Here is an 18,634-nt window from a genome sequence, read left to right on the forward strand (position 1 = left end):
TTTTTTGGCCCTGGAAGTTAACTGACTTCTAAAACCATGAGGACAACCAGTATCCATCAAGATTGGCCAAATGGCAACTGTGCTCTTATTTTATAGTTTTTCGATTAAATACTCCTTCAAGTCAAATTCAACTTCCAGTGATTATACAGCCGTGTCCATTCTGCTTTCTTAGCAACAATGAGGAAGCAATTTGCTACTGTCTTTTTTCAGGTTGCTTTTTGATTTCCCACTCTAGTCTTAGGGCCCTGGGGTTTCTTAGTGGTTTCCTATTCAATTGCTAATCAGTGCCAATCCTGTTTAGCATTTTTGAAATCTGCCAAGGTTGACTTTTGCCACTAGCTGTAGCACTCGGATGCTAAAGAATACTTCATTATGAGAAGATGCTTACAGGTTAAGAAAGCTAGGTCAAAATCAAAACTCTGAAGCTAACTAGATTGACCAAAAATATTGGATTTTTTTAGTTTCCAGCAACCACACTAAGATATAGTCTACCCTTTTTTTTTTTTTTTAGAATCCTTCCTCCTTTAATTTGGAAGGATCATCAATATAGGAGTTTACCAACAAATAACTCTTCCATCTGTTCCGATCTTTTAGATCACTAAGTTGATGTGACTGATCAAAAAACACAAAACTTTTCTATTTGGTTAAAAAAAAATCTACTTTTTCGGTTTCCTAAAGAAAACACATGAGAATTATTGTTGTAAAATAGATTAACATATTTTTTTTCACTTCTGGGTAGTATTAGTACAGTGTTAAAAAGCTGGATAATTATCACTGATTTAGGTTTTTATACATAACTTGTATAAAAGCTTTTAATATCCATGGTAAACTGACAGCTTCTGGTTTAAATTGAAACGGTCAGGATAGGAAGGACCCAAACATTCAATATTTAATGTGTGCCACACATTCCTAAAATTGTCTATAGATTTCACTTCAATTATCTCGTGTTGAAAAATTGCAACTAAATATAAATTTAATATTTAAGAACCCCTGTCAAAACTGAATATGGCCTTATGTTATACAATAAGTTATTATTAAGAGAAAATATACCAACATATTTTAAAGAGTAATCCAAGATAAAATAAATTTTAAAGTGTAAAGGACTGGAAAGTCTTTCTTAGACTGATATGTGGTAAATTTTTTCAGTAAATCATTATTGCATTTCATGTATTAATTTTACACTGATAAATATAAGAGGAAAATACTGGTCTAGAATAAGGAGGCGGGACTAAAGAAATGATTAACTCAGCTTCAGAGTAAGGCAGTAGAGGAATACCCACAAATTGTATTATCCTATCAGCAAGACGGAGAATCCAGATCCTTTTTTATCACTAACAACTCTTACCACTTGCTAAATTTAAAGACATCAGAAGCCATTTCCAAATTGCTGTTCCCCAAAACCTAACATGAAGTAAACAGCACAAATTCCAGATTATTATAAGGAGGAAAATAGCCAGTTTTGAAGTTATGGTTAAAGCACCAGGCTACAAAGCAGGAGATCATGAATTCTAGTTCTAGTCCTGCCTTACAAAGCTGACTGGGTGACTTTGGGCCGGCCACTCTCTCAGCCCAACTCGCCTCACGGTGTTGTTGTATGCGGGGAAAATAGGAAGAGGGAAGTGTATTGGATATATTTGCCACCTTAAATGATTTGTAAAAATAATAAAGGTGGGGTGTAAATAAATTAATAAAAATAACCCCCGACTTAATTTCAGGTGAATATTTGGATCTAACCACATATTCTTCTTGGTAAGAGTATGAAGTGATTTGTAATGTTTGCCTTTACAGAATGTTTTATTGGAAATCCACATTAAAGCCAATCAAACACTTTGAATAATTAAAGTTTTTTACTCATCAGAATATCATTCATGCTAATTTAACAAAAACATCTAAAAAACGTGGAAATTTGCACATTCTGCTCTGGTTCCAATGAAAATGCTGCTCTTTTGCAAATGATTACCCTGATCCAAGTCAAACTCCCATTTTCAATCCACAAAGCAAGGACAGACAAACACTTGCTGTCAAGATACTTTGGATTACGATTTTCACAACCATCAGTCCTTTGAGGTAAAGGTTGGGAAACAAATACACAAAAAAAATACCCTGTTTCCCCCAAAATAAGACATCCCCCGATAATAAGCCCAATCGGGCTTTTGAGCACATGGCAATAAGGCCAAGCACTTATTTCAAGGTTCAAAAAAATATAAGACAGGGTCTTATTTTTGGGGAAACACGGTACTAGGACTTATTTTATAAAGGCTGTAATAACAGAAACTTATCAGCAATGATAAGATGATAAGAAATGCCTATTAACATTTCTCTCCCCTTCCCTTTTATACCCAAGAGAGTCAAAGCAGGACATCCTAACTGTATTTCTCACACTTTCCTGTGTTCCCATGCTAAGTTCCTGTTTTCCCAATGGATGCTGTGTACTCTTCGTACTCTTCTACAAGACTGGTTGGGGTTGATGGGTACTGATTAAATTTAAAATATTTAGAGGTGTTTGTGCCTAGAACTATCTAAAAATGGCTGTGATGTTCTCAAGAAAAGAATGATAAGTATCTCAGAGCAACTATACCCAAGCTGGATCTTCCAGATATGTTGTGACTACAATTTTTATTGTATCCACTCTGACAATTATAGTGTAACACAGCTGGAGAGCATTAAGTTGGGGAAGGCTGCTGTGTGAGTATAAGTAACCTTTAAAATGACATATTTAACATTCAAGGGCAAAGCATGACTTTTTTTATGGGTAGTAATGCTGTCCTTTTCCATTCCATCAATTTATGTTAACCTGTTCTGCTCTGTTTGCATGTATTTTCTAAGGACACGTTTCTCCAAGCACCGCATGCCCCATTCTAAAGAAGAGCCGTATCTCTATGAAGTTTCTTAACTAATAAGGTTTTGGCTTAGAGCACACCCCTTCTTTATCTGTGATATAATATTGGGGAGGTTTTGTCGAAGTTTTAAGGGATACTGGGAAAACATTGGCTACCTCTGACATGAGTTACCTCTGCACTGAGCTGTTTTGCAAATTTGGTCTCTTTCCAGAACAAGGCAAGATAATCCATGTCCTCTCCTCTTGGTCAACATTTGAATCATAGCCTCAAAAATAACCTGTGTCTGTCTGGCCATAGAACTTTTAACTGTATTACTGGTATAATTGTTTGGGGGGGGGGGGGCGATGGCAGTTTCAAAATATTGGTTTTCTAGGAGTGCAAATTGTTATGGCAGCACTGCAGAATCTGCAAATTCAGTTTCTAAGACCAAAATAAATTGGAAGGACATTGCTACCTTTAATGTTATAATTAATGCTACTCCTAATTGCAAAAATAAAGGCCGAAGACTTCTGATGCACTTTCAAGATGGTTACACTTCAGAAGGCAGAAGTGAAGTCAGAATCCTTAAGAATATGGAGAAATTGCAAAGCCTACCTTGGGTCTCGATTTTTTCCCCCCTCCTGGCCAGCTGTGCCATCAACTTGATAATAAAAATTACATTTTTGGTGGGGAGGGGGAGGAGGAATCTCACTGGCTCTTTAACTGAGGGAAGCTCTAATTGATTCCCACAGTAATTAACCTGCATTTTACCTCAGAGTGTGCTAGTTAAGGAAGTCAGTGCAGCTATTTATAACTCCTCTCAAATTGAGGGCAGACTGCCTAAAATCTAACACATCCCAGCTGTACTCCTGTTTGAACTGGGGCCAAGGGAATTTTTTAAAGCAATCTTGGCACTGAATGAATGACACCAACACGATGAGAGCACAGAGTGGTTGTGTTGTGGTGACGTAGCAGTGGAGGTGGAATGGGAAGGGGGGCAACTGCATGATAATCCCTCCTTCTCCGGCATGCTCTGAGCTCATAGGCCCCAACCCTACTATCCCTATACAGCCAAGCCAGGAACCACTGAGATCAAAATACAGGAAGTGTCTTTTCCCTCTGAACACACGTGGCTGATCTGTTCAGACTGGAGCCACACCATCCCTGCCAGGGAGGTTAACTCTCATAATCTCTGACCATAACCCAGGGAACAGATGGGGATGGGACCCCAGCAGCAGGATAGGTCATGTGACACTCCACACGGCCTTGAAAGCACAAGCTATTGTTTGGCAGCTGGGCTCTGGTAGAAAGCCAGCGAAGACCGTTTCCACTGGGCAATTCAAGGAGAAGCAGCAGCTGTTGCTGCCTCTTCTTCTATTGCACCCTGCTTCGCTCAAGCTACTCAATGAGGACCGAGAACACGGAGCCCCTGGGACCAGAAAGCCACCAAGCAGATGAAAGCTTGCACCAACACTGCACAGATTTAATACAGCTTGGTAAATGCGCAGATGCCACCTCCATCATCTCCCCCCAGCTGAACCCAGATGGGCTCACAGACAAATGCAAGAAAGAAATTAGATTTCTGGGGAGAGGATGAAAGGAAGGATTGTCTCCCTTCGCTAAAGCATTCTATTACTTAAGTGTCTATCTGACCCCTCCGGAGAAAATAAACCACTTTTTAACCTCACGCTACTAGTTTTAAGATGAGAATTCTTCTTTAAAAAAGAGGGATAGGTGGTCACTGTGGGAACAGAGGCATTATCTTATTTCCTTATTTGAAAAGTTCTCAGGATTTTGGTCACAACATTGGCTAGATTCAAGCATTATGCTGTACCATGCTGTTTCTTCAGTTTATGATTTAGCATTTTGGATAAAACACACCTTACTGCAGAGAGTTAACTAGGCTCCACAAGCCATTCACAAAATGCTTAAAAGGCAATATTAGCCCCCCTCCATGGGCTCACTGGTTCTTTCTGTGGGTGGTTGGAGGGACATAATTTTGAAGGCACCCATTTCTAGTTCACCAAGACTGTAGTTAAGCATATCATCCAAAGGTGGGACTCTACTTTCAGGGATTTTATTTATTTATTAAACTTATATGCCACCACCCATCTGACTAACAAAGTGACTTTGGGTGAAGCAATTCTAATCATGATTATATTCAGTGGTGGGATTCAGCCATTTTCCAGAGTGCTGCTCCCACTGTCCATAGCTGGGATGTTCCCTCAGTTCTTGACACTAACCGAGTGAGAGCTGATTAAACTCTCCCTGGACCCTGGACAGTGGTCGCAGCACTCCGAAAAGGGATATTCAGGTAAGTCAACGTCCGGTTCGCACCACTTCGGGAGAACCGGTTGTTAACTTTCTGAGCAGTTTGGCAAACTGGTTGTTGGAAGAAATCATTAGGGCAGAAAACCGGTTGTTAAATTACTTGAATCCCACCTCTGATCATATTATATTATTTCTGATAGCCAGAATATGTTTGGGTAACATGACTGTTAGTTTGAAAGCTGGATGGGTAATTTCAAAGTGAAGCCTCTCCAGCACTTTCAAAACAAGGCAACAGACAGTCAGCACAGAATGTCCGCCATAATTCCATTTTATAATTAAGGATGTATAGAGTAAAACAACTTTCAGAAAGAGACTGGCTAATCTGAGTTCTATGTAAAGTGGGAAAATAACTTCCAAATTTCATAGCATGAATGATTTAAAGATTGAAATATTATTTGGTGTTAGAGGGAAAAAATTACCATATTTTTCGAAGTATAAAACGCTCTGGAGTATAAGACACACATTAGTTTTTGGGGAGGAATACAAGGGAAAAAAATTCTGCCTCTGCCTACCAGCATCCATTGGTATTCATCTGGCTAGTTTCTTTACAGCAAACAGCCTGGTCAGGTTCAGCGTGTTATCGCAGCCTGATTCAGCACAAGCAGCTGATTGGCGGTTGGACCAGCTTCCCAGAATACCGCCAATCAGCTGTTCCAGGCTGCGGGGATCGCCACAGTCCATCGCTGCCTCCGCGCATCGCATTTTCGGCCTCTGCACGCTCAGTTTTAGACCCATTCCAGGCTGCTGGGATCATCACAGCACATCACTGCTGAGCGCCGCTTCTGTGCGTCACATTTTCAGCCTCCGTGTATTATGTTTTTGGCCTCTACATGTCGCATTTTGGGCCAGTTCCAGGAGGCGGGGATAGGCAGTAACAGTGATCCCGCTGCCTGAAACTGGCCAAAAACGCAATGCACAGAGATCAAAAACAGCTGAAAGATGGAGGCCGGCGGGGCTTTGGCAACATTCGTTGTATAAGATGCACAGACATTTCCATCCACTTTTTTTTTAGGGGGGGGGCTGTCTTATACTCCGAAAAGTATGGTATATGCTATCCAAATTCCAGATTTGGATTTGCTAGGATTCCAAATAAGGGGGTATTACAATCAAGGAGAAAATTCATCAATGTTAACTTCATTTTTAACTTCACCATTTTGAAAACTATGGTACACCAAGAATTTTTGTTGCATCCACATAGTTGATATATTCTGTCTATGAAGATAAACTATAATTCACAATAAAGAAGTATAATGAATAAAGTGGCTGCAAATAACTTCCGACCGTCATAAAATGTTGTGCCCCTCCTGCAGCCACATGACATTTTGGGTGGTTAGCAAGACTCACATGTACAACCATGGGCAGTGTCTTGTGGTCACATAACTGCAATCTGTGATGGGGTTTTGCCAATTTCTGGCAGAAAGCTGCAAAATCCACTACTTGCTAGATTCATTTAATGACCACAGGGTTCACTTAACAATTGTGGTGATTTGCTTTACGACCTCCCTGACTTACTACCAAAATTCAATTGTCATAAATTGAGGACTACCTATGTCAGCTTTTAGAACTACATGCTTCTGTAATTTTTGCACCTTGAGAATTGACCCATACATTAATAAAGCACAAATTACTTATTCAAGAAGTCCTTTCTTTCAACATAAGCTTTCTAACTGAGCTAAGTCTGATCCTGCACAGCTACAAAGAAAAGGTGAAAGTCTACAAAGCTAATAGTTGGCTGGAAGATAAATAAGGCTGCAACTGTACTTTTCAGCGACAGTAAACAAATAATTTGTTGTTATTCTGTGTAACTTCTTTCAAATGAGCTCACTCAAGCCATTCTTTCCCACTTTTTAAAAATTGCATTTTTAAATATTTGAAGGCATTTTACCTTAAAACATAGATTTTAAAAAGCATATTGATAATTATTTTAGCGAGAGACCACATTGTAAAATACATAAGTCCAAACTCCAATGGAATGATATGCACTGGTTCAGGATATACAGGTCATGTGGAATCTTGCCACATTCTAGGTTTGACAAAAGTAAAAGTGATTGCAAGAAACACCAAGAAAAAGAATGTAAAAGTATGATAAAACAGAAATTCTCATATTCTGGCTAAGATTTTTTTAAAAAATCTCTGCCAGATTAGATAGATCTTTTTTTAAAGATTTAGTTAAAAGAATTTTATTAAAGAAAATTAAAATTGAATACTAAAATTGCATTTATTATTCCAGACACAAACATGTCTTTCTTCCAGAACAGTTTACTCCCTGTGTTTCTAAATATACAAGGCACAACAGTGCAACTTTCATACTGTTAACAATAATGAGAAACACAACTCATAAATATTCCCCCCCATCCTTTTATTTTGTCTCCTGCCTTTAATTTATTTTGTTCAATATTCTTAGTTTTTTCTATGCTTTGTATATTATTATTTAGCCCAAAAGGAATTGCATGATGGGTATGAATGCACATGGAGGTCTTACTACTAGATGTAACATCTCACTAACGATTTGTGGCATTGGAACTTCAACTTTGGTAGCACAGGCTTTCCCATGATCCTTAGTACTGGTTCATTAATGCTAGATGGTTTGTGTAAGACCTCTGTTAATACCAAAGTTATAATTACTGGGGTGGAGAATAAGGAAGAGAGAACAATAATATGGAAGTCATCAACAAGAATCGTGTAAGCTTGCTGATAACTTTAGATATCTTATATCCAACATCCATCCAATGCAATGGCCCCCAACCTTTTGGGCACCAGGGACAGGTTCCGTGGAGGTTTTTCCGTGGACTGGAGAGGGCGTGGTTTTGTGTGCTGCCTGCATCCCGCAGATGGGGCTTTGTTTGTTTCTGTGGCCCGGTTTCTGGCATGCCGCAGCCCGGTACCGGTCCATGGACCGGGGGTTGGGGGACCCCTGATCTAATGAACAGTGATTTTTTTCCCCCCAGACATGCCAATAAATTTGTGTTTTCCTAGTAACTTTACTTAATTAGTTCATTGGAAAAATTGCTGATTTGTTCATTTTCCAAACTGGCTGAATTTAAATTGCAAGTGTTCTATCAATATATCAGTTGTGTCAAACTCAAGGCCTGGGAGCCGGAGCTGGCCTGCAGGATACTTAAGTCTGGCCCATTGGGCCCTCCTGGAAAAGCGAAGGACCGACTCGCAGTGCTTCTGTCAGCAAAAACGGAGCTCCGTTTTCACTGGCAGAGGGTTGCAGGAGACCGTGGCAGCCGAAAATGGAGCTTAGGAGGCCATTTTCACTGGCAGAGTGCTTGGGACAGCACAGGTGCCCCCGACATGAGTGACATTGAGCTGGCCATGCCCACCCTGAGGTCAAACACAACCCTAATGCGGCCCTCAATGAAATCGAGTTTGACACCCCTGCAATATACCAAATTAAATATATCTATATGGAAGTTCACCCATCCTAGAATATAAGTCATCCCCTAACATAAAAGTAAAATCCTTTCAAGTTACTAAGAATCAGGAAAGGAAAAGGATTGAACCCCTTTCAATTGGACAGGATTGAAGCAATAGCTCTCTTTAATAAATCCTGCCCCCAAACACTAACAATGGATCAATCACTGTGGATCAACTACAGTGATCTCATATTCTTTGGCCAATAGATAGTCATACATATCGGGAGAGACCTTAATTTTACTACCCAGCTCTAGTGCAGTGTAATCCTCTGGGGGAAACAGACAAACAAGAGCACTGCATGCCAGTTGTGGGATTAGCCAGACAAGTGGGATTGTAAAAGAGCAGACAGCTAAAGCAAAGGGACTAAAGAGGGAGGAGCTGAGGACAATTAAATAAATAGTTAAGAGGCAGAGGAGAGCACAAATACTTCTGAAAAGAGTCAAAATCAACTTTTATGAGAGAAAATTAAAACCAGGACACCATTTTCTTAAGCCTTCTCTGGGTATATTGGAATTCTGAGATTTTATTTTATTTATATTATTTTTTGCCATCCAACTTGAGAATGATGGGAACTGGAGTTTTGGGAAGAGAATTCAACCGCGATATAACATTGAATATGGTTGTTTTTCCATTTCATCAAAACACTGAGCAGATAGAAATACTTTTGTCGTTCCCAATATTAAATATTTGTGAATGGAGGAAAAATTGCCAATTCTGTTCTTCCCTTCTCAAATATTGACATGTTTGGGGGTACGGGAAGATGACGGTATAAAAACTGGGGGAATCAAAACATGGTTTAGCACAACCTACAAAACCAGGTCTTTGAAATAAGGACAAGTGTGAGCTGCCTCAAACTTCAAAACCATCACTTTAGAAGTCTCCTTTCCCACCTTTTTGCATTAGTTCTTGAAAAAATGTTTACATTGCAAATCCCACTTAATCTCCTCCACCCCACCTCCACCCCAATCTCAGGAGTACCTGTGAATAAGAGAATAGCCCATACAAGACTACAACAGTGAATTTAATATTAGTAAGGCTTGGGCAATGCTTCAGATTCAGTTGGAAAGAGGTGCTTCATAAAATGCAAGAGTACAAAAACAGCAGCTGCTTGCTACTCATTAAAGCACCTGTATCTGTTTTCAGGATCAAGCAGTCCAGGAAAAAAATGTGTCTGCTTAACAAGTCAGGTGATGCAATGGTGCCCTTGCACGGCCCAAAGCAGCTCTTTCAAAGAGAATCTGAAGTATTAATTAGCTTTAATATAAACTAGTTCCAGCCATCTCTAAAAATAAGGCAGAGAAAGCGCAACTCTCAGAATTGGCTGCAAATGAACAACAGGGCTGTGCGATCTGCTCCTCAGTAATTAGCTGTAAATCCTGATTGCTCCCACTGGCTGATGGCCGGTCCAGAAAGACAAGCCACTATATGCTGCAGAAGAATAAAGAGGACAGTTACTGGTTAAGGTTCTATTTAGAGATCCCCCAATTTGCATCCTGTCCCTGCCCAGACTTAACTCACCTCTAAACCAGGCAAAGTAACTCCAGAAAGAAGCTGGGAACTAATTGGTAAGAATAATGGAATGTATATTTATATATAAAAAGGCTTTGTAATTAAAAAAAAAAAAAACAGCCTCATAGACTTTAGTGCCTTGAAATTAAACCTTTACTGCCCACTGAAGTCCCTACTATTTACATATATTGTGGCTCAAAGATACTCTATTACAAAATTCCTAATAACCAACAGGGGTGAAGGAGTTGGTTGGTTGGTTAGTGTAACAAGGAATACCAAATCAGAACTGGTTTAAGTCCAGTGTCTTAAAATCTTATTTTTATATACTATTATTGGCAGGTTATCCTCTAATAGTTACTGGAAGGTGGAGATAAACTAGCATCTTTTTCCTTTTTCCTGTTCCTTAATATGGTATGATATAGCACAAGCTCAAAGAAACCGTATATGTTAGGTGGATTAATTGAACTGCTTATAAAAAGCAAAGTTAAAAACACCCAGGTTTGTTTAGCTGGTGGGGGTGGGAAGAAAGAGAGGGAAAAAATTGAGATTGCTGACTGCAGATGAATAGATACAGAAATTCATATTAAGCCAATGCCACGGGGAAAGGAGGAACAGGCATTCCTGAAAACCTTTCGGTATAGTTTAAGAACAAGTAGAGCAAGAAACCGTAATACCAGGTGGTATACCCAACTAGAGTTATTATAAAAATTGTTTCAGAACAGAACACAGCTTCCTCACTGAGTTTTCAGACATTTTGGATTGTACAATAGTCCTCGACTTACAACCACAATTGAGCCCAAATTTTCTGTTGTTAAGTGAGACTTCGTTAAGTAAGTTTTGTCCCCTTTTATGACCTTTCTTGCCACAGTTGTTAAGTGAATCACTGCCGTTATTACATTAGTAACATGGTTTGTTAAGTTAACCTGGCTTCTCCATTCACTTTGTCAGAAGGTCGCAAAAAGCGATTAATGTGATCCCCGGACACTGCAACCGTCATAAATCTAAGTCAGCTGCCTAGTGTCTGAATTTTGATCACATGACCATGGAGATGCCCCAATGGTCGTAAGTGTGAAAAATAGTCACAAGTCACTTTTTTCAATGCTGTTGTAAGCCGAGGACTAATCGTATCATGCAATAGCAATGATTGAATGGTATGCGTTGGTGGTGAGTACAAGAGACAAGACCGACGACATATTTCAGTTCTGATACTCCCCACCTTCCACTTCACCCTGCTTTAATTCCTCTTCATGCTGAGCCATGGTTTGCTTAATCATAGCTTGCCAAGTATTGCGGCTAAATTCACAACACTGAGTCACAAATAAGGAAATTTTGGAGTTATGTGTGTATGTAGCCTCTGCATGACACAGAGTCCTCAACTCACATCAATTGAGACCAGACTTTCTGTTGCTAAGTGAGTTGTGCCCAATTTTACAATTTTGTTGCCATGGTTGTTAAGCAAATCACTGCAGTTAATTGAACCGGCATGGTCATTTAAGCGAATCCAACTTTCTCTATTGACTTTTTGGTTGCTGGAAACCAACTGAAAAGGTCACAAATGGCAATTACATGACGACAGGACAATGCAATCTTTGTCAATATATGCGGTTGGCAAGCAGCCAAATTTTGATCCCATGAGTAGACTATGGGGATGCTGCAATGGTGGGGAGTAGAAGGACTAGCTGCAAGTCACTTTTTTCACCACCGTTGTAACTCTGAACGGTCACTAAATGAATGCTTTTTGAGAACTCCCTGTATCTTAGGTCCATTTTAGGATGAAATAAGACAATCTTTCGAAGGTTGAGGATTGTATTTCTCATTTTGGGGATGGCTAAAAGAGCACAAGATGGACAAGGCGTCTTTTAGAGTTTTGCCTTGTGCTTTTTTTAAACCTGTTAATCTTAAGGCCTTATGCCACAGAGATTTTTTATTTGATATTTGCCATCTCAAAGCAAAGGAATCTATCTAACTAATATTCAACAGTTGTATTCAGAGCTGAATGTGGGATTACCAAAGGGTTTTCTGGAGCCATATTCAGTTGTGGGAACTCAACACTGCTCATCCCTCGTTAGCTTGGGTCAGTTAATATACAAAAGGGAAGTGGGCCGCGTCAGAAAAAGGCAAGTCTTCTGAATGGTATTGCATCAGAGCCATTAACTCCCAATATATTTTAATATATTGATTTTAAAAGGTACAAACGGATTTTAAAAGATACAAATGCTTTTTTGCATTTGTATGCAAATGCCCCATTCTGGGAATTCTGGGAGTTGAAGTCCACACATCTTCAAGCTGCCAAGATTGAGAAACACTGCTTTATTTCAATATTTATTGCCATAGAGCTAAAAGGCCACTACATGTCAGGAGGAGTAGAAAGCAAAAAAAGAAAAAAATGCCTCAAATTACCAAGGGAGTTTAATGTGGATATCAAATGGAAATGTGATGATTGTTTTTTTTTCCTAAATAGAATTCTGAATTGCTATTGTATCAGCTGTTGAAAGGATGCAAGTTCCTGAAGAAGTAAGACAGTTCAATTTTTTTAATTCTGATTACTGGGTTATTATGGTATTTCAGGAGAACTGACAAGTGCTAAAATCTAGAAGGATGCATCCTTTCAATTCACTGCACATCACAGATTTCAAAAAAGCAAAAGGGAAAACTTTAATTATATTTTAAATCATATTTCACTATAACAGTCTGTTAGATAGCCTTCATGTTCCTGTATTTCGTTTGTTTTTTTTCCCCCCCTTCGGCTTCCTTATGAAAGAAAAAGTGTGGTGTAAACATTATATTGACATGGAATTAAATACCACATACACAGTGTTCCGAAATCAGTTCACTTTCTACAACTGTAATCACGGACACCAAAGAACAGTAATTATTTCCAACTTCTGCAACAAAACAGAACAATGAACTCTCAACTTAACGGAGTTAAGAAAATCGCCATGTTCGCACAGCACAATAGGCTGTAATTCTGATTTACTGTGAAGGAGCAGCTAATCTACTGCCCATGAGAGCAATTGAATAAACCAACAGTAAGTTCTCCACTGTGAAATGCAAGCCCAATCCTTGTTGTGTCTTTCCCAAAAAAGCCAGAGATCTGAAGACAAGAATAAATCATAGCTTCAGCACTAGCTTACTTCCTGTAGGACAAAATTCCCAATTCCCCATTTCACAGTGAATTCGTGGAAGAAGCACCCATGATTTATTTAGCTACTGCCACTTAAACCACCATCTCCAGAATCCATGACTTTTCACGTTGAGCAGCAAATCTACTGGCTGAGTCCATGCTCTGTGTTATGATAATGTTGTTGATGCTACTGATAAACATTTGTGTGCTAGGAATCCCTGTCAAGTCTTATTCATCATCTGGAGATTAGACAAGATTCAAATCCATCTCTAACCTGGTCCCAATAACAATTACTGTTCAATTGACATTTCATTGTATTTACCTCAAATAGGCTTAGGCATCTTCTTTTGAATACAACACTATTCCAAAGCAAACTTATTAAATAACATGAAAAGATTAGTAAATATCAAATAAAATTTGATACCATTAATTTGATAAAAATACCAATTAAAACAAATATCCTTTTCTAAAATACTACAAATGAGAAATCATTAGAGTGCTGCAAAAAATAAGGAAGCCCCTCAGTGATGCAGTTTAATTTCTTTTTAATTCGTAGCATATTTCAAAGATAGGGAGCCACTGCAGAGAAGACCTCCTTTTAAAGCAGAGGTGATCTTTTTTAAAATTATGAGCTGTGTTCCATGAAGGGGGAGAACACGCATAAAGGCTGCCTGCTATAGTAGGCGGAAAAATAAGGCGTAGAGGGGAATGGCTTCCTATTTACAAATATCCACTGCCCCCTTCACAATAATTTAAAACCTCGGTCTCCTTGCCACTCCATTTCTATTGCTCAGTGGGGAAGCCCCACCAATTGCAAATGGAGAAAGAAAGTGAGCAGTTCTTCCACTGGAGGTCGTTTGACTTCTGTGCTATGCAAGGAAAGACTTCCCTTTCTCAATACACACCATGGAAATGCAGAGACCAAAAACAAGAGGAGAAAATTGTGGCTCCTTCTTCTTCTACCCCTGCTTTCTACCTGGTAGTTTTGGTGGAGGGGGAAAAAGAAGGGTGGGACTGAAGATTCCTAATCCCCATTTTCAAAGGAGCTAGCAGAAGAAACACAGGAGTATCTTCAGGTTTCTTATTTCACTGTAAATCCCTTTCAGAAAAGAGAATCATTAAACAAAAGTGTTCTCTAAACCAGGGGTCTCCAACCTTGGCAACTTGAAGAGTTGTGGACTTCAACTCCCAGAATTCCTCTGGCTGAGGAATTCTGGGAGTTGAAGTCCACAAATCTTCAAGTTGCCAAGGTTGGAGACCCCTGCTCTAAACTCCATGCAGCCAATGGTTGCCAGTTAACTAAGAGTCCAAGACGTGCATCGTTCACGTACGTTTCATTCGGATCCCACAGTGGTTATGAACTCAACTAATCTGATCGGTAAAGTGAAAAAAGTGACCCAAGGCAAGGATAGACAAGATAAGAACAATAATGCGTTTTACCCAGGACAGTTGCTCAATGCGGCCTGGCATGATCATCGCTGAGTGAAAAGCCAGAGAGAGAGAGACAACACTGGAAATATTTGCCATATTGATTGTTTAAAAGAAACTTACTTTCAAGAGTTAAAGCCCCATTATGGAGAAAGACAGCCTTTGCTCGGTATTCCTGTTTAATTATTTACATTAGGTTAATTCATTCCAAGTTTTCTTTCTCTCAGCTATTCAGGATAGAGTCCTGCAGTGATTTGGAAGAACTTTAATCGTCATTCATGAAACACAACTTACAGAGGAGTATTAAAGAAGACGGCTGCATGGCCAGCACTTTCTGCCATATACTTGGATCAACTGATAGGCAGGCAATAAATTCCTTCAGCCAACACTTCTGGGTGTATTCAGGACTTTTCTCAGGGAATCACTCGGACTGGGTGGGTAGGCTGCTGAGGGTTCGGAAGAACCTCTAGCTAAGATTCTGTGCAGTTCAGAGAACCCCGAAATCCCACTCCTGGCTGGCCCCTCCCACCCCACCCCTCCCAGGAATCCCCACACGGCCTGTTTTGGATGCAGGTAAGTGCAGGGCGAGCGCGGAGGCTTGGGGAGTGCGAAAAACAGCCCTACTGGAAGATCGGGAAGGCCGGAAACGGGCCTGTTTTTGGCCTCCAGAGCCTGGGGAGGCTGTTTTTGCCCTCCCGGAGGCTGGAGGAAAACCTCCTAAGCCAGGGGAGGGCAAAAATCCCCCTCCCCCGGGCTGGTGCAGGAGACAGACTAGGCCACGCCCTCCCAGCAACCAGGCAGAGAATCCCTTGCTAACATTTTTGAAGCCCACCCCTGGGCAGGACCCTTGCCCCAGTATGCATTCCCAGTATGCATTCCCAGTGAAGGTTTTTACCCAGAGAGGTTTAGGCTATCGCAAACATATCTTTTAACAGTTACTAAACAAAATATAATTGAAAAGTAATTGAAACTAGGAACCAGAGCTTGTTGCTATTGTTGTTGTTGTTGTCAATGTAAGTACATTCCTCTAAGTAATACCTTCTTAACTATTTGAACTGTATGGAAAATCAGAGCACAATAAATATAGCTAATTTCATTGTATTTCACCACTGAGGGCAATTGTGTTTACATACCCAATATAAATGGTACAGAAAGAGAAAATGGACAAGAGAAAAAGACCTAGTGATCCATAGAACCTATCCTTTGAGTTTGTTTTCTTTTTAAGTTACTTATTTTTTATTATTTTTTTTAATCAAATGATGGATGTTTTTATCCCAAGCATGTTTAAACTCAGTTACTGATGACTGACCCACTACACCTCCACTGGAAGTTGGTTCCAAGCTTCCACTAGTCTTTGACATCCCCAAGACTATGGCAGAAGGCCATCATGGCTGAAAATGGAGCTCATGAGCCTGTTTTTGCTGCCTGAGAAACCTCAGGCGCCCCCGACACAAGTGATGTCAAGCTGGCCACACCCACCCCAGCTCCCCAAGGTCAAACACACCCCTGCCCAAGACTGTGTAGTGTAGCAGTGCTGGGCACTGGCAAGACAAGAGCCAGGTACCAGTCCACCCTCAGCAAAGCTCTATTGTGACTCTGAATTGATCACTCCCTCCATACCCTTCCACTGGGCTCTACTGGGAGGAAAGAGCACTTACATATGCCTTCTTAGGTTTCCAAATGAAAGGCAGGTTATAAATCTAATAAATAAATCAGCTCAGCAGGCCTCCTCCATCTTTAATGTCAATAGCAATTTTCTTTTAAAGTTTTATACATTTTAGTTCATTGTTTTTCTGTTCTCTCGTTTTCCTCATTTAAACATCTTAATTATAAGAACGAAGTATGCTGAGTGAGCCAAGCATGAAAGTCAGGAATTGAGACAGAGAAGGGAATAGAATTTGATGGGAAAAGATATAACTGGCTGATTGGAATATTTAAAACAACCCACACAGCTTTTTATAGGCTTTGTTTATCATGTGCTATGCAATGGATGATGAAATCAATTATTGACATTTATGTGTAACACTAAACCAAGACTTCTTACCAGAGCTTGCTGAACAAGCCTCAGTGGCTCAACTCACATATAACACCAGGGCATCATGGATGAATCGCTCATGTTAAACCAAGGAACCCCAAGTGAATCACATTATAACATTATCACTGAACGATGTCATTAATTATTACCGGCTCATTGGAGAATGCCAACCTCTCTCTCCCCAACATTTCCTACTGGCTCTATGATCTCCCCACCACTATTTGTGTTTGCTCTTTCTAAATAGACAAATTGCTTATGGTCTGAACTGACAAGCATTTGTATCATTGGAAAACACTGATCTGCCCTGAACCCTTGTAGCACCTGGTTTCTGGGACACTTGGGACGTTTGTGTCTCAATTCATTGCTTCAGTCATAATGAATTCAAATGGGATCTGCTTTTAGGCTGACAGCTTTACTCTTCAAACGAAGGGTAGTGTTAAAGTGGGGTGTATGTACTCAGCTTCAAATTGAAATTCATGAATGGTATCTTAATGCAACGTGACACTGAAATGAAGTTGTAAAGAAAAAAATCAGTATGCAACACACATGCTTATTCTCAGATAAAAGATTCTGGGTGGTTGTTTTTTTTTTTTAACTATCCAATTAGAAGTAAACAGGAAGTTTAAAATCTACTTTCACTGAGTAAAAAGAATGCAACGCTCTTTTTGATCGTTAGCGCTTGTGAGTCTTGGTAATTGAACAGAACCAGTATGCACAACCCACTGTCCCTTTCTTTTGCTCTGGACTTTCTAGACAAAGTCACCAGAGACAATCTGCAATGAACCATTGTTAAGAGTCAGATTCAGCGCCTAGGATTATTGCCAGATTCCCCCAGCAAATTCAAGAGACGGGAAAGAAGGTACAACTGCTAAAACAAACAAACCATACAAAAACCATTCAATGATTAAAACTCAAAAGAAATTGGGATACTAAGTAGGTAACTGTATTGACAAATCTCTTTCTGAAAGGCCAGAATTTTTTTTTTTTTAAATTGTCCTGATCTATTCTAGAAAAGTGATTTGCTGCTGAAGTTGCATTGCAAAACTGCTGAGCAATGCCAAGACCTGCAAGCCCAGGTGCACAGGGAAATATGAATCCTTCTCCAACCATGCCTAATTATATCACATGGGCAGATCGCTTATACCTTTTTGCAGCGAGCAATATATTAATCCCCAGAGAAGCAGTTCTTCCTGTTCCAGCCCTGTTGGTACGTTTTCCTCCCTCGGTGTGCCTCCCAAGGCAAGTTTGGGCACTATTACTTTAAACACAGAGAGCATAAAGAAAGAAAGGAGTGCTCCACAGGAGGAGGAATAACCTTGTAGTTAAGCATAAGGCTAGGAATCAAAGACTGAGCTTCTGTCTCAGCAATTGCACAGACTCCTTTTATCACACTGAAAATTCAAACCTCTGAATTTCCAGTTTCCCTTATGTAGATGGGCTATGCCAAAGAAACAAGGCAGAGAAAAAAAGCTTTCACAGGCAAAAAGGCCAAAGTAACAACTTTATTCAGTCTGATATTTAAAGTTAACTCTACGTAGTGCTGAAAGAGCCGCACTGGTTTGAAAAGAACACGTCTATGGGGGAAATGATGCATTTAAACCTGCTGAAAGTTTTAAGATTCCATCTCCTATATAGCAGCAATTTGAATTATTAGAATTTAAAGCCATTAATCAGCTGCTTTGCTGCTCTAAAGAAATGAGAAGATACAACCCCATCTCCATACATTCAAATAATTCAAGCAAAAACCAAAAACCTAATCACCCTCGGTTGTTATTTATGATTGCCTCTTGTTCAGCAACAGAGTTTGTGCATTTTAATATTTTAATTTATCAGAAGACTCATTAAACACAGGATTTGGGTAATATAAGTGGACCTGCAACAAATACTAAAGTACTCCTATTATAGTTTCTCTGAGTCTTGCTTTCCTCCAGAATAGTTTATGTCTTTAAAACTTGATTTTTATTT

General features: G+C 39.7%; 1 protein-coding gene across 1 annotated transcript in view; it reads right to left on the minus strand.

Moving 5' to 3' along the window:
- Positions 1–18,634, minus strand: part of ARID1A (AT-rich interaction domain 1A) — a 92,143-nt gene that overhangs the window by 62,333 nt on the left and 11,176 nt on the right. The gene's annotated exons all lie outside the window — the stretch shown is intronic.

This window comes from Pituophis catenifer, unplaced genomic scaffold, assembly GCF_029215685.1.
Source record: "Pituophis catenifer annectens isolate HBS135680 unplaced genomic scaffold, rPitCat1.0.hap2 SCAF_9, whole genome shotgun sequence".
In the NCBI taxonomy this organism is placed as follows: domain Eukaryota; kingdom Metazoa; phylum Chordata; class Lepidosauria; order Squamata; family Colubridae; genus Pituophis; species Pituophis catenifer.